We start from the raw sequence: 24,450 nt of genomic DNA, 5'->3' as shown, positions 1-24,450 counted from the left end.
TGTAAAATGTAATGAAATATCATTTATCTATTTAAACTTAACCTACAGAATTACATGAGTAATGTAGTCCTTAAAATAAGCAGAATGGTTCAAATACCTATAGAAAAGTTATGAAACATTGCAAGAACCTTTACATAAATCTTAAGAACAGAAACTTTACATGCAAAGTATGAAACAGTATTTACAGCAGAATCTGGTAAAGCACTCCCCCTCAAAATTCACTGTTCGTCTGGCTGGACACAAAACTAAGAGAGAATTTTGTGTGAATGGGAACAGATATCCTAATTATACATAGTAGGGAGTTATGTATGTGAAGAACTTCCGTTGTAAATCACCAATTTTGACTGTGATATAGTGAAGACTGTCCCATGTAATCCGTAAATTCAGGTGGGCTACGTCCATATAGCTGGTGATAACTCTAGGCTTAAATCTGCAGCTGAACCTAAACACATTGGTGATCTAAGCCATGAGGTCTGGTGCTGTAGCTGGAGCCTGCAGTAAGCCAACTGACTTTCTAGGCAAGGAAACCCTGGATGTCTGGTAGTGGATGCTTAGGTATTGTTGAGGTTCACACCTTGCTCTGTGTACAGCGTGGGCGCAGTGTCTCTGCAGGCCTGTTGCAATTACTCTGGCATTTTTGTAGTATGGCATTTGATGAGGGATGCTGCCAGCTGAAAAGCATAGTCGCCTTTTTTTTGATATACAGTGCTTGTGGTGCCCTGTTTCCTTCCAATAACAAACTTCTTGTATTGATAAAAACCCTAATCTAGTTCTGCAGGTAATTCCCTTTTCTTCTATTTTAAATCACTTTGAATGCATGTTTCATCTCACCAACCATGTAGCTAGAATAGTCATGCTGACTGCCTCTTTGCATGTGGGTCAATTTATTCATAATCAGATGCTTTGACCAAGAAGTTCTGTCTTTAAAGTGTCAAGATTTCATTTCTTTGCATAATTTCCTGTCACTCCTATTTCCAGTCTTCATCAAGTCATTTTGATAACTTGAAACCAGTCAGCTACAGTACTGGTGAAAATTTATACTTAAGAATGTTCCTGGTTTTGCATGGCAAAACAACTTGTTAGCATTTTATGCCTTTTAATTTTTTTTTTTTTTTTTAATATAGAAGTTCTTTTGTAGAAACTGGAAAAAAAGAAGCTTGAGTTTATAGGAGACAAATTTGGGAAATATGATGAACCAGGAAGTTGCTAGACAGTTTCCTGGTTCTTTTAACAGTCAGACTGTATTTCATATCACAGTTTACATTACAGATAATGTTAAATAGCATATGGTAACATTCTTTGGATGAAATCCTAGCTCTCTGAAGTCAGTGACAGAATTCACATTGATTTCAAAATCATACTCATTGTCTGATTCATAACCAAAATTCTTCAAAAAACGGTATCCTTGGAAGAAAATGTAGCCTGCAAAAGCCAAGAATGCAATTTGTTATGGTTCTAGAGTCTTCTGGAGTATAGGTGAAAGGAGAGAGTGAACAAGTGTTGTAAACTAGCTTATACAGGGCAGTTTTAGCAGGGCTAGTAAAAGCTCACAGAACAGTTCTAAAAAGCTGGTTGTAGTTCTACAGCTCAGCTGTGGTTTTACAGCTTTCATGATACAACTTTTGTAAACAGTAAGAAATATTAATTCGTTGGTTTCTTTCTGTATTTTTAATGTATGGCAACTACAAGAGATCAGAGAGATATTTGGTTGACTTCAAAAAAGAAATCTGATGCAGCTTCATTTGTGATCCTCTTAAACCACAAAGTAACTGTATTGCAAATTATTTAATGCATTTTCTCTAAGCTCATTCCATACAGCTTTGTAATTAGGCCTGTAAGGGCCAAATGTAGTCCAGATGAAATCACTTGCATTCCACCTGCCCGTGTTGAAGCAGACTTTGGACTATGTATAATATATGGGAGTAAGTGATAAGATCACAAAGAATAGTCCCTCTGTTCAGTAATGATCATGGGGAATTTTAAGAATGCCTAAAGAAAAGCATCTTTCTTCTGGAAAGAATTATTTGTAGCTTTAGGAGAAGTAGGTTGCAAGGAAATTATATAGTGACTATGCAGACTATTGCCTGTACTCTTTATAAGTAAAGTAAACCCCCAAAATGTTACTGTCAAGCTATTTCAAGTTCAAGTGGAGAATTTCTCTCATCAAAATGATAGTGAATTTACTTTGAAAAGTATATAAGTATGTAGACAGAGAAATATTAAAAAGTCATATAAGGGAAAAATACAAAGTTCTGCATTTGTTTTTTAGGTCATTTGCATTTTTTTATCTTTTATCACTCTTGGTTTTGCTTATTTGTTTTTCTGGACCTCTGCAAAAAATCTTGAGTCTTGTTTCATACAAGAGCTTCCCTGAATGCTCCTCTATCTCTAGGTCTTGCTTTTATTCAGTTTTCCCGTAGAATGGATTGACTGATGATTTTGTTCTCCTTTTTGCAAATAATTATTTTTTTAGCCTTACCATTTTTCCATGACAAGCCTCATTGAAGTGAGTACAATCATAGGCTTAAATATATGCAAGAATGTAAGATGAAGACCTTTCTGTATTGGTGTGCAACATTATCCAACTTCCAAGTAGTCCTTCTAAAAGTCCTAAGTGAAATTCTTGTATAAGGCTTTGTTATGTTGTCTGTTCAGTGTGTTCTCATAATTTCAGTACAAGATACTTCAGACTGATGAGTTTTGTTTGGGTTTTTTTTTAATAAGGTGACAGAAGTACTTGACAGTCTACTGTCTTTTTTTATCTTTTCCAATGATGTTGGATAATCTTACATGTCAACTGCAGTAGTGTTTTTATGATGTTTTAGTCTATATAAAACTTTATGGAAAACAATAGTAAACAGCAATGATCTGTGAAGTTTTTTGTGGCATTTTACTGGTAACCATTATGAAATGAAACAGGGTTAGCATAAAGTTTGAGTAAGATTTAATTCATACACTGAAATTGATTAGAGCATTTAGGTGATGAATGACAATTCATCATTTTAATAGTGAACTTAGAATTAAAATCTTTGCCAAAACTGTCTTATTAAATGAAATGCAAATTTCAACTGTTTACATCATGTAGTCCAGCCACTTGGATGAAGGTATGTGTTTGGCTCTCTGCAAGTTTGCATATTTCTTTTATAAGTTATACTACTTTTTTATTATAATCTATTCATATCTAAACTATGATGACATTTTCAGTTTGATGTATTTAGTTTTTATTGTTGATACTGAAAATGGGTAACTTAGTGTTCTTAAGAGTGGAACTTTTTTACTCCAGTTCTGTATTAAATGTCTGTGTATGTTTTTATTCAGTTCTAAACAGGATCAGTTGACCATAGTGAGATCATGTATATTTGTCCGTGTTCATGACCTCTTACTTGAATAAGAAGCTTCCAGTGCTGCAACCATTACCATTCAAATGATGTGAAAATATTCAAAGTTCAATATCATGTGTAAGTTCCAAAAGGAATGCTTTTTAAAATGGGAAATACAGCAGAAAGTTTAGTGAGACCCATGAGTACTGTGTTGTTACAGATGCATCTTGACTAGCTGACTTAAAATGAAAATATAAATAGGACAGCATTATGTGCTCATATGTGCACAAGTGTGAATACTCCTGGGACTGGTGACCCATCAGCCATTGGGCCAGTAGCAAACTTGACTTGACTTCAGTAGAAGAAATACTGTTGTGAATAAATTGCCGCCACAGTGGTTTCCAGTCTCTCAGAGCCTCGTTCATATGAATACATGTAGAAATGTAAATACCCAGACTCTCCAGGAGTCCAGAATAGACAACTTTGTTGGAATCTTCCTTAAGAAATAAACATTTTTTTTTTTGCATTGGGAAGGTCTTGTCATCTTCTAGTGGTGGTTATCTGTTGGATTGCTCTTTTCAAAGACCCTGCTGATTGAGACTTAGCAACATTGTCAGGTCTGCAGAGGGATTTTTCCTGTCCCCAAGCAAGGCTTAGGAATTGAAAACAAACTTTGTCACAGTTGTTCATATTTGGTGCAAGATTTTTCCTGGAGCTGTTTTGCCAGAGGTGACCTGTAATGCATGTTTGTTCATCCATGGGAATGGCAGTGGTGAAAACTACTGTTAACAGATATAGCATGGTCTTCTGGGGGAGAGAGGTCCTGCTGCAGAGCACAGGGGATGACATTTCAGGTCCATGTCTAAGTGACCCCCATGGACCGACTGTCCAGGCAGTATCAGTGCCCCAGCCTTGTCTCAGAAGGAATAATGACTCCATGTAAATAAAGTATGATTCTCTCATGTTTCATCTTGCTGCTCCTGATCAAAATAATAGCTCCCCTGTTATTTCTGGTTAAAATAGTAACAAATATGTAATTACTACAGATTCCATTTCAAGACTGAGTATACATTACACAGTTGAAATCAGTGGCCCTACTTGTGTGTAAGCTAAGTGTATGTCCAGGTGATATACTGGATTAAGCCACAGTGCACATGACATGCAGAATTGAATTCATTCAGGTTAAGAGAGAAGAATTAGAGAAAGGAAAAAATAGGGTGGTGATAGGCTTCATTATTAGATGGTAAAATAAACTCTTAGAGAAGAATATCATTGCCTTAAAGGATGTAGCAGACAGTTATCTAAAATCTTGGTTTAGGCCATTGTTCTGTACCTTTGTGAGCATTTACTGAATAAACTTAAATTACTTGAGACTTTCTGTATTACAGTTTCCTTGCAGGTAACTCCACAGCATGATATACTAGATAGCTGATCATAGATGGCATTGTTGTGGCATACGTGTCATTTGCCCTGGGAAACTAGGTCTCATACTGACTACTGATTGTGGAAGGTACCTTGTTCACTTGTCAATACACTAGCCACCAGGAAGTCAGCATATGGCCTTACCATGAAACATTAGTTATGTGCTATTGTGGAATAAGAATCAAGATATGACTGCACTGAGGTGAGGCTTTGACAATTAGCTCATGTTTCAGATCATTTGAGTTCAGAACAATTGAGTCCCTTTTGAACAAGTGGTTGCAGAGTTGCTGTCCTGTACTGAAGAAATCTGCATAATTTGTAAAATGCATATGCTAACAAGAGCAAAGGCAGTGTTCTGGTGAGAGTTTCTATTCAGGCATTATAAATATTAACCTAATTTGTGGGGTTTGTTTTTTCTTTAGTTGTTTTTTTGTGGGTTTTTTTGGGGGGGGGGGGGTGTTGTTTGGTTGTTTGTTTCTTAAACTCAACTTTTGTCACTGAACTCTACAGCCAGTATCTAGAAATGAATAAATAGCATTCTGTAAATAAGAAAGTGGACCTAAACCTGAAGATTTAAAGACATACCATTGTTGAAATTTTTCTGGTCAAAAATAACTCAAATCTGGCCTGTGTAAATGATATGTGGGAAATTAACATAGTTATTTAATCACTTGGAGACAAACGAAAAGCAGAGAGTGAATAGTAAAATTGAAGATAGCGTTCCATTGGAAAAATAATATAGTTACTCTGTCACTTCTTTATTTTTCACATAAGAAGGAATAATAGCATTTCTTTCAATGTTTCGTCTATAAGAAAGTCTTCCTTTATTTCCTTAGCAAAATAAGAAGTAACACTAAGTAGTGTATATACAGAAGTCATGATAGATTCTCTTATTTCCATCACCATGAGCTGAGAATGGACACTTACAACACTCCAAAATACTTTATTATGCTCCAAGCAAGTTATGATGAGAGTCACTGTATTATTTTTTTCATTCAAATCAGCAGTGAAAGAAGGATATGTGGGAGATATTCTGTTTTATTCTGAGTTATGAAGAAAAAGGAAATAAAATAGAAAGAAATACTGTATGTAAAATATGCTGCTTATTTTATCGTGATTATATTATTTTGCTGTGACTTTATTATGTTGTCACGATCTTTTTATACTATGAAACTGCACCATCTAAAAAACTTCATAAATTATTTTGCAGACACACTGGCACCACCTTTTTCTGTTTTCGGGTTTAACCCTTAAGAACACAAAGTGAAAGTTTTGGGAATCATCACTTGGTATTTCTACTTAATTTTTTTCTTTGCAATCCTTCACAGAATTGGGCTACTCAGAGCACCCAGATCATCAGCAAGTATAAATAAGTCTTTGTAACTGTTTTATTTTTACTGGTTGCAGACTAGCTAGGGTTTAGCACTTAGTTTCTATTCCATGTGTATCTTTTCTACCTTTGAGCACAAAATTTGGGTCCATTTTTAAGAAATCCCCACCTATTTTGCTGCTTTACCACTTCTTTTTGCCTGGCACTCTCTGAAGGATGTCCCTTGAGCCCTGGTGTATACTGAGTATACTATACTCAGAAAAGTTCCGAGGACCTCACTACTGGCACCTTCTGATCGTGGAGAAGGGTGTGCACAGTCCTGTTTTAATCCCCCAATGCTGGCTTATCGTTTTGGCACAATGATTTCAGTGTGGCTGCTATGCAGTGGCAGTTTTGTATCACTCCTGAGTTATTGGTGAAGGAATCAGTGATGCCTCTAGTGACAAACAATGGGTTTCATCAAACTGAATAAGGCATTCACTGCTGTGATCGAAGTATTTTCTTAGCTTTTTGTCTCTGTTCCTGCCACAGCCTGTCTTCTTACAGAAGGTTCTTGTTTACTTTCTGTGGCAACTGTGAGCTTCCGTTTGACTGTTCTGCAAATCTTTGTAATTGGGGTATGGGTATGTGTTTGATACTTTTCTTAAAAAGGCCTTGTGATTTTGGAGGTCAGTCTTCTTTCACATTTTAAATGTTCTAAAGTGAACAGAGAAGATAATATAAAAGATTGAGTACAGTGCTGCAGGAAAGAGGAGTGATGTGTAACTATCATTAGGGCTACAAAACAAACTTGTTGCTGGATACTTTGAGTAGGCATATAGATTTAAAACTTGAGTCTTTGCAAAGAGGGATGTGAGGGATTTTGATGCCAAAAACATATACAAGAACATCCCCAGAATCCAAGGATCATTTGTGGAATAGAGGGGTGCGGCCTTGTGTCCACAGGATTAGTGTTGTGCCAGTTTCTGCAGAAAGTAGCTGTAGGAGAAAGATGTGTCTCTAACTGCTGCAGGCTTATGCAATTCAAATTCCTTCAGTGAAGTAGTGATCTTCAAACTGGGTTTGCTCAGATAATACTGGTAGCAGACAGTTGGGCAAGTGGCTTTGCTGGAACTCACAATAACAACCACGTACATACAGGTGCTTACTTTTGTTGAGGTGAGAAGGCTGCATACAGGCAGATACCCTGAGGCCACAGCTAAAATCAGTGTGACAGGAGACCAAGCTAAAAGCAGAGCTTTTCCTCTCTTCAGGAATAGCCATCTTTCTGTACCCTTTAAAAGTAACTTCCTTTACCCCTGATGTAGAACCTCTGCTATAGTTTATTGGTGTCGGTGGAAGTATCCCTGTTAACAAACATGAATCCAGGATTTCGCACTAAGGATATAATGGTGGACAGGTCATTGGTTGCAACACATATTTACACCAGAACTAACAGAAAGATGCTCGAGTCAAAAGAGAAGCAGCAAGTGCAAAATCCAGCAAACAGTTAAGAGTTTTTAGTTCTCCATTTTCCATGTATTGCTCTAGATGTGGCACATTACTGTATGCTGATTCTTAAAATCTCATTATTTTGACTACTCTTTCTTTCCCAATCCATTTGGACATGATTTTTACTGCTCCTGTTACAACCCTCTGTAGAAGTCAATGTTCCTTGCAATTGTAAAGCAGCTTGAAATCACAGCCTTTAAATCCTTTAAAACATTAATCCCTAGTTCCAGCATTTTGTAAAATGCCAACTGCTGTTAGCATGCTGCAATTAAAGCACACATAAGGCAGTGCTGAAGAAAAAGATGAATTGTCTGGCCTGCATGAAATAGAAATGTGAGGATGCAGGTCCATGTTGTATTGCCCTGGGTATAAAGCTTTTTTAGCAGTTCCTGGTCCCAACTCAATTTGCTTTTTCTCCTTATTCAACTGTAATTTACTATTCCCTCAGCTGTGCTCATCTATGTGTTTGTCAATCCAAACCTTAACCCTCATCAGTGAACTGAGTATAGAAAATAAGAAAAAAGAAAGGAAAGAGGTAGGGTTTGGTTGGGGTTTTTTCCTCCTAAAATAATTTGAGTCTCACAAACAGCTGCACAGATGCAACTATGTGAGTAGGATAGCAGCAAACTGCCAATATACTTAGTTATGCACAAACAGTGGTGGGAACCTTGTAAAATGTCTTTGCCACTGGGAAATTGTAGTGGTCAGCTTAGATTGCACCTGATGAGGCAGTCTTCCTAAAATAAGTACCAGTGTTCCTTTTGTAATTCCTGTGTTCCTTGTATAATTAATGTATGTGTTTTGGAGGTCCTTCAGAGGAAGCTCACATCTGCCTATTGCAGGTGTTTGAACTTGCATGGACAAACCCCCCACTTTCCCTCCTTGCTTGCTACAGGGTTTTTTAGGAGTTTCTCTAAGAACGTGGCTTCTACTAGGTGCCAAAATTAGGCAGATTTGATCACCTTGATTTGGCCAGAAGTACTTTGCTGTCATAAAGAGTATCAAGACTACTTTTCTTCAAGAAAAGAAAATAGCAGTGTTGTTCCGTACTCCCTCCCTCCTGCATCCCCATCCAGCAGTGTTGTTGTGAATGCTGGCTGCCTTAGTAATCTTCCAAATGGTCTAGCAGTCATTGTATTATGGCAGAAATTACTGCTTTGCCTGGAATTCTACTGCAGTGCTTCCAGTCACAAATTTTTTGCTTCAGCAACATTAAAATATTTCAACTTTTAGCATAGTGGACAGCTGACTAGCAACGCTGGGGACCAGAAGGATTTTGTATTGTTGGCTTTGGCAGTTGTTAGATCTAAACATTGCTCCATTATTTTTTATTGTGTTCCCTTATAGCAATTGGATGTTTGAGGTTTTTAGAAACAAATAGAAAACGTTTGCTATTCCTTCCCTTTTGGGTTACTTTTCCTGGTCATATACTAGCAATGCCATTCATGTTTGAGTAAGTTGTTAGCTGTGTGTCTAACTCCTTTGTTGTTGTCTCTTTACTGATCAAGTCTTCAGGAGGAAGGTTCACTGAGTATAGAGAGATGTAGAGGCACTGCAGTGGGAAGCAGGACATCTCAGCAGCAGCTGTGCATTTGCTCCTCATGGATTTTTTTTTTTTTTAATTTTTTTGTGTGTGTGGCTTCAGCTTCAGGTTAGAGGTGGACAAGTGAAGCAAGGGTCTATGCATATCTGTTGTCTCTGTTACAGCAATGGTGAAAAGGGATTTATTTACTGCCTGTCAGCGTGGTTGGTAGCTGGGGCGGCAATCCATGCTTAGGTTGAAGTGAGGATGGATACAGTCCTGCCTGATTCCCCCTGTTACTCAGCCTCTACACTGAGCAGTGTAGTAGCAACGAGGGACAGTGTCTGGCAGTGGCAGTTTTCTTTTGTGTGTTGAACTAGATTATTAGTGCCATTTGTGCCTTGGCTATGTTGCTGATTTGAAAAAAGATAACATGTAAAAGTGCTTTAAATAACAAAGGGCTTAACCAACCCTACCATGTTGTAATTTACATCTAGCTATACAATACTATTAAATAGCAAATAATTAGCATGTATGTCAGTAGTCTGAAGGGCCCAAGAACAGTTCTGTGGTTTCCACTGGGTCTGGAAATCACTTAGCTGAGTAGTGGCATGCATAGTATAATCTGCAGGTTTCAGTATGGTGATTTATAAATTACACAACATGATTTAAAGCTCAGCTTCACAAAAATAAGAGAAATGGCTTGCTTGATGTACAGCAGGCCAGCTGTGTGATTGTGGACCCATTTATGTAATTACAAACTGAAACTTACCCTGTACTTCAAGTCTGTTATTGTTGATAAAATTAATCATATACTTTAATTTATTGTCCTGTAGCTATGCACATAATTCCCATTTGACAGTCCATTTGATAGCTTGTTCAGGTAGGCCCCAGACTGCAATTAGCACTGTGTGATATAGTTAGGCCTCAGTGCCACCTCTTGTGAATTGTTAGTAAATATTGCCAGTCAGGTGCTTATATATAAAATATTTGTTTCTTTTTTACCTTGAGAGAAGCAAGATTTGTAGGAGCAGATGATATCTTTTATCAGGCTAACTGGTGAGACCAGCAAACAAGCTTCTGGACATAGGCTCTTTTCCAGGCCTCTGAAAAATAGCTCTAATAACGCTGATAGATCATTTGCATGTTCTGTCCTCCAAAAAGATTTGTGGAGATGGTGGTTGCAGTTCTTTCCCTGAAAAAGGCTGACTGGAGATTACTTGTAAAGTTGGGGGAGGGGTTTCCTCATGGAAATAGGGATTAAAGATTATATAAAGTTTACCTTTTGTTGCTGCTTCTCACAGGAGCGTTACTGGGATCTTCAGTGAACAAGGCTAGAAGAAATTCTATTTTTGTGCCTTAGTTTCATATAAGCATGAACTTGCTTCTTTTGGAGAATGTTCACAGAAGAATCAGATGTCAAAATCCGTCCTAGGAATGGTTGTTGGATCCCTGGCAAATAAATCTGTTCTTACACTTGACAGGCTCACTGTATGTTGCCTAATACAGGAATCCATTTTATGCAGGACCAGGGTTTGGGGTTTTTTCCTGTTTACAGAAAAGTTTCAAGTAAAATTCATAGTTCCAGCTGGAGTTATTAAGAGTTGTCCAGCTTTGTTTTGAATCTGGATATGAAGTAGAGCCTGTGTTGGTGAACTCCATTTATAAACTTCCTTATGGTGATAGGGTGATACCAGTTATCTCTGCAGATCTTTTTTATATATCATTAGTGTTCATTAGCCTTTACATCAAAGTATTACTTATTCCTTTCCAGAGATCAACAGACTTCTCATAAATAATTCCTTTATTTTTAAGAAAACTCAGAAAATAGTACAGAATTCTTGCCTGTGCTTCTGTGGAAAACTTCAAATGGTATGTGCATGTAGTGTAGACTGCAGAGCATGAAGACTGTGAACAACCCCTCAATATGGTTGTTAAATCAGGTCGAGTTTGTGTTTGCCTAGTGTTTGGCTGATCTTGGCACTTGGTTGACAGCAAGCTGGCTGGGATTTAACCTGCATTAGGCACGGGCAGAGTTTCCTTATCTAAGGGCGGGAAAAAGAACCGACAGGTTGTTTCAGCTCCATCTGCTAACATGGTATGGCTGTCATACTCATATCAAACTGAGCTCTTGTAGATTGTGTTTCATGACTTAACACGAAGGTAGGGTTTTATGTCTTCATTTTCAGAATTGCTATTTTAACTGGTCCCCTTAACAGTTACTTTTTTTGTCTTATCTCACAGCTCCACCTACTGTTGTTGCACTTGGTTATATTCAGTGTCCCTCTTCAGTTTTCTCTTAAACTCACAGAGCTAAAAGCCATTTTCATCTTTCATGCACTTTTGCTGTTCAGTACCTCCTTTGTCCTCGTTGGTCTCCCCTAAATTCCTCTGCTACTTCTCTCTTGCCACTGATTTACTTTAATTGCTGTGAGCATCACCATGACACTTCTCTGACTGACAATTTTAGGTGTTACTCAGATCTCTCTGGGTCACAGACTGAAGACTTGCATGAGGGGATTGCATGTCAGATGCTTGACATCTGTTGGAAAAAGCATCTTACCTGTGCACACATCTAATTGTTTCCCCAAATTTTAACTATGTCACATTCCTGTTACTGTAGCAAACTTGCTTTGATAAATGCAGTCTTAATTCACCAATTTTAAATGATTCCACAGTATTTAGCCTGCTCCTTTGATGGTGTCATTGCCGCGTTTCCTTCTCCTTCTTCCTGGCTTCTTATACATCAAACTTCATCTGCCCTTTTGTAGTTTCAGGGCTCTTTACTATGATTCCCAGTGGCTGTCACCTCTGCTGTGTTTCAGTAATGAGAAATGTACTTTCACCCCTGATCAGTCCAGGACCCAACCCTTCATTATTCATTTTTTCCATTCCTAAGTCAAGACCTTTGGACTCTTAATTTTTTCAGCCTCTTGCAGCAAAAGATGCTACCATAACATCTGACAAGCTGCCTCATTATCCTTCTTCAGTTCCTCATATAAAGTCTCATCTCTATAAACAAACCACCGGTTTGAGACTCTTGTGTAGGAAGTATTATCTTGTTATTTCCAAGGCTCCTCATACACCTCCAGTTTAGCTATGTGTATCTCTGGCAACTTTTCCCACAAGGTGTTTGAGACACAGAGTAACTGATTCTGTTTTGGTACAATGCCAGACAAAATAGCATGTGGCCTATGACTGCAGCTCGAAGGTGGTGTCAAAATACAGATGATGCTAATATGCCCTTGCTAAATGTTTTAGTTGCAATAACTTGTGGGTGAAACCTGGCTACATGGCAGGCAGGATGCTTAGAAACCTTAGGAATGGATATGCAGGGGGTCATTGTCCTCATTTTGTAATGCTCATGTTCTAGTCCCCTGTTAGTAGTCTGGTGTTACTGGAGCTTGTCTGTTACTCATTCTGAAGTGAAATCTTCCCAACTTCACGTTGCTCATCTAAGGAAGACATGAAACACAAACAACTAAAATTAGCTAGCTTTTATTGTGGGAAGATACAAATATGGCAGCACTCTTCAGCTGCTCCTTTGTGATGATTATTAATCATTCAGGATGCTTTATGAATGTTAAAAACTGTCCTGGCATGGTGCAGTGGGGAATGGCATGCTTCATCCAGAGCTTCCAACACTACCAGCCATGACTTATCTTTTTCTTTGCAAGATTATGTAGCAAAATGTTTCCCATGAAGGATTTAACAGTGAGATAACCAAATCCTGTTCTGAAGCGTTTGTCTTGATACTGTACTTTTGTGGACTATGGGAGGGGTGTTTTTGCCAGTAGTGAGATCTAGCAGGTAACACCAGGGTTTATACTGATCATCTTGTTTTATTGCTTCACAGAAGGAAGAGTTTCCCAGCACATCAGTCTAATTAGACTACTGTTTATCCATCCAGTCCAGAACTGCTTTGTAAGTTGCTTGCTCGTAAACTAGAAATCACAGTTGAGTAGAATTTGCAAATGTGGTGTTAATGGATTCTCTCCCCCCCTCAATATATCAGTTTAAACTTTTGGTCCACTATTGTATGACTCTGAATCAATTGTGTGTGTGCATGTATATATATATATGTATATGACTTGGCTTCACATATATTATCCTGTAATTAGTAAAATAAAACTAATTAAGAGTATCAAGAGAACAAAGAGGCTGTCACTTTGGCATGTAATTTCTAGGTCTTACGTGTTTCATAGCAGTATTGGCTTATAATATTTTAAAATCTCAGCCTGCCACCATCTTTTGCTGGTTTCTGTGGAGATGTCAGACTGTGAACCTCATCAGGAGCCAATTTTGTTCTTAAAGAACAAAGGAAAACACACAGACATTTTTGTATTGTGGTGTAAACGCTGCTGGAGTAGCATGTGTATTAGAGACACGAACAACTCACTGATGTTGGAAGTAAGGTCAGGGAGCTGGTAGTGTCACTGAAGTCTTTCTGACCTATATGTTGTAACCAATAGCTTAAAATAGCCAAGACCCAAAAGAGACAGCTTTACTAATTGAGGAGGCAGCTTGGGGAACAGTGGGGAGCGAATGTAGCATGTGGGGCATGGGTTGTTGCCACTGGAAAACTGTTGACTGGTAAATTCTGAGAAAGCTATTAGTAGCCTTATTTCCACGATGAGAGCCTGCTCAGTTTGTGAGGGAATAGTCAGGGATCGTGACATGTAGATGACCAGCTTGTGAAGAGGAACTTCATGAAGTAACAGGTAGAAACATACTTCTGTACAGCAGGACTGCCTAGGCAGCTCTTAGGATTCCACAAGCGCTCTCAAATTGCAGCTTAACAAAACCATAACATAGCTTTTGCACTTGCCTTGCTCTTGGTTGGTTCATACTAACCTCGGTAACTGTCATGACAAAACCAAGCCAACAAAAAGATCAGCCGAATCTTCCATCTAGTTCTTGCTCTCACTAAATGGGAGACAACTTCATGATTGAATTTTGAATTCTGTTGCCATAGATGAGTGTCACACAACACTAGCAACAAATGAAGCTGCTGAGGTGCAAAGCCTGCAGACTAATAAGAAATATTGGATCAGTGGCCTACACTTAGAAGTACTTTTTTTCACCCAGAAAATCCAAGATTTCAAGCCTGAAGGAAAGTAACTATTCTTCCAGACAATTCTTTGTGGTACATCTGAATGTCTTGCTCCTTAATGCGTATCTGCGTGTTATGGGAGCCTATTGCTATGGTCTCCAATTAATCTGTTAAATCCTCCTGGAGGAATCAGGATGACGTTCAGTGATAAACCGTGTAACAGTCACTTCGGAGTGGCCAGTCTCGTAAATGCTCTCATCTGCTGGACCAGTGTCACCAGAGGCTCTGGATCAACCAAGTGAATCTTATAGTGGGCAACGGAGAATGTTTCAGCCTTTTTCGCTGCAATTAGTACTGTGCAGAAAAGCCTATACATACCCAGTAGTGAGAGAAAAGGGAGTACTACCTGGTACAGGCATTACCTGGAATTGCCTTTTCCACCCATAAAATAGGTTCAGCTCCAGGCCGAACAACTCAGCATTCTCTCATTTTATATTCCCAGCTCTATATTCTCCATGGATATACCAGAGTATTGCTCTATTTTGGTTTTCTCCCTTGCCATTGCACATGATTCAATTGTCAGTGATAATGCCTAAACTGAATTTGTTTGTTACTGTTAAAGCTTAAATTGGTGATTAGAACAGTTGAAAAATGTTGCCATTTTCCTGGAAATACAGCTAGTGCTAGGCAGAGCTTACTAATACAAACTTGAGAAATTGTGGGTGGATGTTGTATTCCCAAGGGGTGAAATAGTTGACAATAGCATGGCAACTGACAAACAGCAACAGAAGTCTTTTTTGGCGTTCATATGGGACCAAAAAGAATACATGCTGTTCAGAAATCAAGTGGATAATGAAGTATTTGGCTATGGTAGAACAACAATATCCAGGCTGTCCTGGAGTTCAGAAAGCATTTTTATTGTTACTGAGTTGCTGTGGTTGTTTGGTGCATATGGATGCATATGTGTGTGTGTGTGTGTGTATCCTAAATGAAAATGTGTCTCCAATTATTTAAACTTAAAAATACCAAAAGTCATTACGTTACATTTGGACTTACTTTTAAATTAAAGTGCTCCTTAAAAAGTATAAATAAGTATTTATTTAGAACCAAAACAAACTTCAGCATCGGAGACCAGTGCTAAACCTCTAACAAGATTCTGTGACCCATGAAGGCTCATCTTAACTGTGTTTGCATTCTGTAATTAAGCTTTATCGTGGCCTTGCTGGCTTTGAATATTTTATGTGTAGCTTGGAAGCCTGTTTGAACCTTTCTAGGAGTCAAATAGGTTTTTTGCAGCAATCCTGAAAGTAAAAACCTGCACATGAGGTCCTTGAAATAACAGGTATTAGAGAACTTTATTTTAGTTAAGTACACAAGATTGCACAGTGGGTGAGATCTGTTTAGCACAGCAGCTTGCTGGAAATACTGGGAATGAGGGCTCATATTCTGTAAGCAATTTTTAAAAAAAAATACAGAGTTTGTTTAAAACATTTCAGCTGATGTTGTGTCTGGTGCTTCTTGTGTAATAAAATGACATAATGACTTTACAGCAATTAACAAACTCCTTGTTTTGGTACACCCTTGGTACTTCAGTGTGAGTTGCCTAGCAATGTCAGGCTGCTGATGCAGCCAGAGCTTTTGCCTCGCAAGGATACCCATGTCAGCTTTCTGTCAGATGTTACCTCTTTTGGTCCTCAGTCTTTCATAAGTGCTTGGAAGTTCACTTGTCTTCTGTGGATTTTTCTTTTTCTTTTTCTCCCTGCTGCTTCTGTTTGTTAAAGTTAATTGTTATAAGACCAGAATGAGATGTTTTGCTGTGGTGAGCATGAGTAACAAAAGCAGCCAGGACATGTTGTTTGTTACAAAAACTTGAGTACCCCCTTTGTGAAATTTAATATCAGTTGCTACAAAAAAAATTACTTGCTCTTTCTTTCTGTTTTTCAAGTATGTTATACCTTTATGTTCTCTGCTACAGGCAGTGTTTTGTATTCTGTTTACTGAGCTGGTGAAGTCTGAATGTTTCATAAAAGCCTCTTTGGGAGAAGGAAACAAGCAATTTCTTCATGCTAGCAGCAGGGTTATTAAGGCTTCATAAGTTCTTACTCTCAGAGGTAGGAGCCAGAGAAAAGGAAGGTGGGCCAGACTTGCAGAATTAGGGGGGGGAAAAAACCACAAGCAGCAATTTATTGCTCTAGTTCTAATCTAATTTACTGAGTCATTCTTCTGGTTGAAAGGTTTTGTATTCTCATGTTCCACTGTGGTTCCATAGTTTTGAAGCTATCATAAAAATGAAGGGAGGCCTGGAAGAAAAGATACGGAGATAGGCGTAGGCAGCAATCCCACTGTTGTCTTTCCTTGGATGTCCATGCCTGGGTTCCAAGGGTGGAATTTTAGTCAGATTTAGCAGATTAGGTTATATGTCTGTTAGCTTGGTTTCATGTTACTTAGAACTTGTTCTTACGAATTTAATAAGTTGATCATACAAACTTGTGAAAGGAAAACTCATCAAGAAAACCATTTAACACAAAAATACTGCTTATGGTTCAAAGTTTCTGAGCACCAAACTGAAGAATATTCTGAGAAAAGTGTAGTTACATGCTTGCTCTGATCAGGTACGTGCCTGTAGGTATCACCTCATGGCCACCTTTGGTGGTAGAAGCTTTGACTGGCCCATGTATGATCATTCTGTTATTGGATGGATACTTCTTTAAGAGTTAAAATCCAGTGGTTTGTTGCTTCTCTTTTTTTCCAGGCAAAAATTAAAACTGCACAGATGACATTACATTGTTAGCAAGTGTAAGGCACAGCATACACCAAACTACAAGGAACTCCCAGAGGGAGCATTCGCTTTCCTCTCTTCTCATATTAGACAAGCTCTGTTTGTTGCCATCCTGTTGACTGTCCCTGTAATCAGTAGTGAGCACAAAGACAGAGGAGTGTATTTGGTTCCTCCACAGTGAGAAAAAGGTGAGAGCCTGCTGTGCCCCTAAAGATGAATGCTTGTAAAACTGGCATCATTTAGTCTTTAGGTTTTGATGAATTCACTACTCTTTCCCCAGCACTTCAGTAATAAGGATGCCACCATGCAGCTGCCTTGTTATTTCTGCTTGTTAGTTGGAGAAGGGACAAAATTAGGGAGTGTGTGGCTTTGAACACCTCAGTTACTGGCAGAAGGTTCCAGTCCAGCGTCTTATTCATCAGATGTATACCTCCCATTCTCTTTTCCCTTTCCCTCATAAAAAAAGTAGGTATGCAAAGGGCCTGACACAAAGCATGCAGAGGGCTTGTTGGTGATTAACTGAGGCTTGCCTGGAGACCAGTGCTAGCAAAGACTGTCCTGCCATTCAAGGCCTGTGAGTCAAGGCCTGTGATCTCTCAGATTGGTTTCCTATAAAATACAGCAAAGCTCCCATTCAGGGGCATGTTTGTATCCCCTTATGAATTGATGTGGACTTCTCTACACAGACACTGTGGGTCTCTAGTGTTTCACTTAGCAGCTTGCTCATTAACAAATGAACTTGTAAATTCAACATAGATGTTAAAGGTATCAGTAAGTCATCTACCAGATTCAGCTCATTCTGCGTAGTGCACATCTACATGCTGCTGAGATAAAACAAGCAATCAAACAAAAAAACCCAGACTTGACAGTGTACCTTGGATGTTATTAGCAATCAGCAGTGTTACTCAAGTTAGTGAGCCTTAGTGAGCCCTGGTTTTAAGATAGTTCTGTATTACCATATTACCATAGTATCTAAAAAAACCCAGCCATGCAGAGAGCCCCACTACTTGATTGGGTTTGAAAGTGGACAAATACACCACAAAAGAAGCTTTCTGCCCAGAACAGAAATGAACTGTGATCAGGGAATGACTTGTAGGAGTTAAAGTTGGAAAGGTCAGACCTAAGGTAGTAAGGTAGTTGTTTTTTTCTGGAAATGTCTAAGGGCTTGCAGCTATAAGTGGAGATAACTCTTTCTAGGACTGCTGAAAATGAATGGAAAAAGTACAAATCCTTATATACTATTTTAATTTTTTTCCCTTGTTTTCTTTTGCCTGTCTGTGTATTTTTTTCTTGCATGTGTCTCAGAAAAAATTATATGGCAATTTATGTTAATTATCCCTGGAAATTCATAACAATGAATTAATTCAAGAAAGCAAGTTTTAGTGCAGCATGACACTTGCAACTATGCAAGTCTCAAATCTGCTTTTTACAGATTCTCAATTTTGGTCTATAAGAAGTCTAATTACTTATATATAACATATTATGCATTTGTATACACCCAGGCAGTGTATTTTCCTTGTAGAAACAATTTGTGTACATGGCTTCTTGCCAAGAAAGCAACTTTCCTGACATTTACTGTATCTCTATATTTCAGTCTGTCAGTTTAACTCAGCACAAAACTCATTTGCAGAGGACCTGTTTGCTAGGTAAAACATCTCTGAGTAACTGCCTTGACCCTGTGCTGGGGACGTTAGTCACGGAGGGTGGCTGCATTGGTGTGGAGGAGGAGAAAGGAAAACCCAACACGACCCATCTGGTTGCACTCCACTTAAAATGTGCATTTTCCTGATGACCCCCAAAAGTAAATTTTAATAAATTCTTCTAGAAAGGTCACTTTGCTTTGCCCTGCTCCCTTCTTGTAAGGGGTTAATGCTGTGCAGAGATCTAGTGGATTTTTAAGAGCCTGGTCTCCTGGCTTTAATCATCTTCTTGACACTCAATACAGACACATCTTTTGGGTTTTTTTAAGTCTACATCTTACTCTAGAAGTAGGTAATCTTTGAATCTCTGTATCTTAGCCTCAACTGGAAAAATAGTTCACCTTATGTATGTTCTGATTCTTCAGAATTAAAGCTCTATTTCATAGCAGCTGCAGGAATTGTAACTCTTCAGCTGTGCTCACTGGTAAAAATGTACAGCCAAAAAAGACAAGATATAAGATCTTTTGCTGGAGTACTTTTGAGTTGATCTGGGATGACAGAACCTATTTCAGGCCAACAGTCATTCTAAGGTTTCCATGGAGATTAATGATGTCAGAGGAGCAACATCTGAGTGTGGTTTGCAAGTAAACAAGGCTATAATGTTATAGTTGAGAAGTGAAGTCTCTGCATTTTTGTGAACTCATAGAATAGTGAAGCACATTTTCTTATTGGATTGCAATTTGCTTTTGATTTGTGCTGAACATGAGCTGAAGTGATGCTTTTGCAGTGTGGTGGTTTTCCTGCAGTTTACCTCAGTGCTGTAAGGGATGATTTCAGAACCATCTCATATACCATCTGTTTTAGCTTTGATTGCTGTTCTCTTTACTTGTATGTTTTGTGTGTTCTCATATTACCTTATTAAACTTTCTGGCATTTTCTCTCTGCGCTGAATTGCCTTGTCTTAAGGGTGATGCCCAGGTTTCCCTGTGAGTATATTTGCAATGCAGGAGCATCAAAATTAGAGTAAGTTACAGCTCTGCTGAGTTTCCTGAAACTTAGGATCTGCCACAAAGGTTAGTAGGCGTAAGAGAGGGAAGTGGCAAAGTGAGAAAATACAAAAGTTTAACAGAGACATAATTTAAAGCTAAAATTTGACCCTTAAGAATTTGAAAACTGTTACCATTGCTTGCAGTTTTATAAAGATTAAAATGCCACTCCACTGTGGAGAGATTACTGACCAAGGAATTTAATGTGTTAGAATCAGTAGGGAAGGCATAGCATTTCTGCATGGGTTTTTTGCAAAGAGAGGGATTAGGGAATCTGAAGGTGCCCTGATCCTACTGAAGTTTTGTAGCTTTTTAGCAATTCCCGAATGGGAAGCTGGTTCTGCAAGCAGTGCAGGTTCCTTATTATTACCCAGGGTTTTTTTCAGTTCCACTAGTGCAGTTTTGCTGTGCATTATTTGAGGAATTCTTATAAAGTTAAGTTTACCAAAATGAAAGTCAAAAAGCAGTACATAAATTTGGCCAATTTTTCAGATTTGAACAGAAAATGGGGGTAAAAAAGTCTTAAAATTTTATGCTTAAGTTGTGTTCAGTTTAATTACTAAGCTTGTTGCTTCTGTAGCACTGCCTATGGAAAGGTGCTTGTGCATACATGCACACATACTGAAGAACAGTCAGAGTAACAGTAATGACGGTAAACAATGTCAAGTCTCTGCATTTTTTTCTCAGAAGATTTTTAAACAGAGAACAGTCTTTTCTGGAGCATCTACTATGCTTCAGTCACCATACTTGGCTCTTGTTTCTTAACTGTAATTGTAACAGAAAGATCTTTTGTATAGAGGGAAGCACCAGACTATGTAAACTTGCTTTTATGACTTGCACAAATTATCAAAATGTACTCATAATTTAGAGAATTTATTTTTTAGAAAGCAAAGTGGCAAAGCACCTCTGAGCTAAGATCCTTTTGTGTTTGAGTTCAGCAGAAAAGGAATTATTTTATCCTCCAGGCCAGTTTCTAAATTCCTGAAATGCAAAGCTTACACAGCGAGAGAATGGTCTACTCTCGTACAAACCAACTGACAGTTCCTCCTGAAAATCAGGACAAGTTAATACATTCCACATGTTCTCTGTCCCAGTTTTTTCAAATGGATTATTTTGAAAAGCTAAGTAAGCCTGTCTTTATTTTGCAGGAAATGTTTGGTGCCATTAGGCAGCAATGCTGTTGAAAAGAACAAAGCTGGAACAGCTTTTGATAATGTCCTCTGAGAAATAGCCAATTGCTATACAAGTGATATGAACAGGACTGTTTGTTCTCACTGGGTGCTGAGCACTTGAAAATTCACACACCTCACTCATGAGCCTAAAAAGGAGTGAAATTCTTTTGAAGCCTTAAATATTGAGCCATTTTGAAAATCTCTCCCTGTATGTGTAATATGAATGTATGCTATATGACTGTCTTACAGTGATGAAGTTCTGAGTGTCTGACCATCACCTGGAGGGCTGAAGCTTTTGTGTATTACTTGACTTAAAAAAAGGGGAAAATCTGTTACGGGATTATGTCCCATGAAGCAATACAGTCTTTTTGCAGGTCTGGGTTTAGTGGGTTAGTGAGTTTCACACTTGGGATAGCAGGAGTTATCAATGTGGGAAGTGAAGCCTGGGTGAAACAGCTACAGGCTGCAGTCTTGTTCTTGTTATTTCCTGTGAGAGATTAAGGTTTAATGAAATGTTCTGTAACCCGTAACAGTGTTGAAGAACCTTTGTGGACAGAGGAAGTACAGAGTAGAGAAGTTATGGAGAAAGAATATTGTTATGTATGTTTTTAAGCACATTCCTTCAGGAGAGTAATTTTTCGCATCTACCAAGTCATGCAGATGGTTGCATAATTAATTGACATTTTATATGCAAGTATCCTCCCATCCATCTAAATTTCTCCCTTCAAACAATGCCTTTTGACTCAGTTCTGTTACTACCATACCATGTTAGGCAATGTTTTGGTATGCTGAGTTTACTTAATCAAATACAAAGTTTACTTAACCAAATATAAAGTAATAGCCTGACAAATACAGAGATAGGAATCACTAAGCCTGCAGCAGAGCATAGCATCTTTTTTAACATTGCTATTTTTTTGATATTTTGCTGTAAAAAAGAACAGTCAGATGTCTGTTTCCGCCTCCTTATCTTCTCCTGACCTGTCACCTTTTCTCTTCTCTGTGCCCATCGTGCCAGCGGCTTTGGCAATGACAGAGCCTTTTGTAGATACTGACCTCCACACCTCTACTGGTGGACTGTTTGCTAGTGGGAGGCACCACACCTGTTGGAAACAACTGATCTTGGACAGAAAAAGAAGAAAAGAGGGGAAACCCTCTGCCTAGGCCACATTTAGTGAATCCTTCAATGCTTATTGTTGTTTTTAAAAACTGATTTCCCTTTCCCCCAAGAAGCAAGAGGGAGTTTATCTTGTACAGTAACCTCACAAAACTGGCACTGGAAAGGCAGATGCATAAAACACAAACTAAAAAGGAACATCAGACCATCTGCCTTAAACTTGTAGCCATGTTAGACCTTGGTTGGCAGGAATAAGGAGGGGTTGTAATTGCATAGGAATGGGAGCTAGGACTTAGTGTTGGATGTCTAGCATGGACAGTCTGCAGTATGAGGCTCGTTATTTCAGTTTTTCACTTCAGAGGCATGAATGTTGTGCCCTTCGAGTCCAGCATTTATACGTGGAAGTAGACATTTGTAAGTGCACACTCTGCAAATAGCTGCATGGCTGACTACTTGTTTATCCTCAGCATGAATGTCTGCATGCAGAGTTTTGCAGGTGCAGCCAATGCACAAACATTTTTCCTATGCTCTTCAGCCATCCCATCATTTTAGAACAGGGCCCTGTAAGTTGATATCTGATACTCTGAGGTTTTTAATCAAGTTTTCTGTGCCACCATAATACTGTTTGTTTGCTGCAGGAGTTTTCACTTTTAGAATCAAGTAATTCACTTAGTCCAAGATTTTCTTCTTTCCTACATCATGAAGAATACAAAAAACTAAAAAGCTGCCAGTCCTGTACATACTCTTAAGAAAGAAGCATTTTTAATTAAGTATTGTTTGGTTTGTGTTTTGATGTAGTAGCATAGAAAACCCTGATGTGTCTGTATGTTCTTCAGTTTATAAAAATGATGTAATTCTTGCGTCTGCAAGGAAAAAACCCGTGAAGTTACTAAAACAAGTTACCTTTTATAATTTGTTACCTATTAAGAGCCTTGAAGGTGCTCTCAAGTATGCAGAATGAACGGTCTCTGGCTCTTACAGTTTGTACTCATGAGGTGGTCAAAGTGGTATTGAGTCAGCAATGTCCATTCTGCATAGAAAAATCATCCAAGTTTGACAAAGTTTTTGACTTTAAAAGACTGTTCCTTGTATACTCAGAGTTTTACAGGTAAAATCTCTGGAGGTTTTGAATCAGTGAGCATGCTACAGCCTCTCCCTCTCTTTATCCTCATAGTGCTAATATTGAGGTAGGAAAATGTTAACTCTGTATTTCTGCTGTAGAACTGCAGCATAAGCAGGGTTGCCTGGGGTGGTACAGGACCTGCAATCAAATTGGAAATTGAACCAGAGTTTGAACTGAATCTTGGTAGGCAGTACCTGTGAGAGGAGCCTCCCTGCACTATAAACAAGTTTTAAATGGCTCACAGAAAGTCAAAGATGAAGGGGGGGTGAGCCCAGAAATTGGAATAAATGGTGGAGTCAGAATTTTAAAGATGTGAGCAACTTGAATTTAGAGAAAGGAGTCAAGGGATGAAGAAAGTATGATGATGATGGAGAAGAAGAAATGAGATGGGTATGAGAGTTTGGAAAGGAGGCAAAGTGCCTTGAATAACAGCAGAGGAACTCACCATTTCAGCAAAACAGGGAGTCTCTGAAGAGCTGGGGGATGTCTGAACAGAGGAGAGAGCAAGCAGAAGAGGAAGATGTTTTGGGGTGTGTGTGGAAGGTGCAGAGAGGGCACCACGGGTTTATACATACAGAGCCTGGCAATAGGAGAGGAGAGGTGCCTCACCTAGTCATGTTTGATAATAATGAGTGAAAATTAGTTTCCATGAAGTTGGAATTATGATTTATCATAGTAGAGTCCCAGCAGTTAAGCCAGTACATTCTTCTGTGCCTCTGTTATTGTTGCTCTAGAGAATTGCCTTCTTTATCCTGGGGACCGTGAGGTGTGGCTGCAAATGTTGTCAGAAAGATTAGCAGAAGATCGAGGGGGGCGGGGGGGGAAGCTCAAATATAACCTGCGTTTAGCTTCAACTTAAAAATAAGCTTCAGCCTAAAAACACAGCTTCCATGTCCAAAATTTGGCTGTTTTCTTTTCAGCTATGCTCAATTAAAGTTACTGAGTAATATCTGTAAACTTCATTTCACCTAAAGTGCTATACTAGCTTTATCCGTGTACCTCGTGAAGATAATTTGAAACCTTAAAACCTGGTAGAAATATATAGCATTTCTTTTCCTTCTGCAATGTAAGCTTTTATTTCTTTAAAATCCGTGTGTAGACTTCTCTTTTTTGAAGTCTGTGGGAAAACAGTGAAGAAAACAGCAGGGCCACATGAGGGAATTCCATATTTATTTTTGGTATTTAATTTCCATGAAGAGGAGGATCCTGTTGATGCAGAACATTTCTTTCTTTTTTTTTTCTAACTTGCAAATGTTATGGAAGCATTAAAAGTTAGTTCCTTGTTGTGAAGACTCCAAAATAGATGTTTGGGTAATAGATTAGATGTAATATTTGTGTAACTTTGAAAACAGCTTTCAGGCTGGTGTTTCATAAGCAGGATATGGAGCTGTATCATCACAAGGAGTATTACTTCTCAAATGCATGTTGCATATACAGA

General features: G+C 38.5%; 1 protein-coding gene across 7 annotated transcripts in view; it reads left to right on the top strand.

The window, feature by feature from the left end:
* The window catches only part of PLCB4 (phospholipase C beta 4), a 224,688-nt gene that overhangs the window by 77,045 nt on the left and 123,193 nt on the right, over positions 1-24,450 (top strand). Inside the window, exon 2 of one of the 7 annotated variants that reach the window (XM_069787581.1) lies at positions 12,942-13,009. The exons of the other annotated variants lie outside the window; for them this stretch is intronic. The gene's annotated coding sequence lies outside the window, so the exon portion shown is untranslated. The remainder of the gene's footprint in view (positions 1-12,941; positions 13,010-24,450) is intronic. 7 annotated transcript variants of the gene reach the window in all.

The sequence above is a fragment of the Haliaeetus albicilla genome, chromosome 7, assembly GCF_947461875.1.
Source record: "Haliaeetus albicilla chromosome 7, bHalAlb1.1, whole genome shotgun sequence".
Taxonomy (NCBI): Eukaryota; Metazoa; Chordata; class Aves; order Accipitriformes; family Accipitridae; genus Haliaeetus; species Haliaeetus albicilla.
The sequence above is the reverse complement of the archived record's forward strand: the minus strand, read 5'-3'. Positions and strand labels throughout refer to the sequence as shown.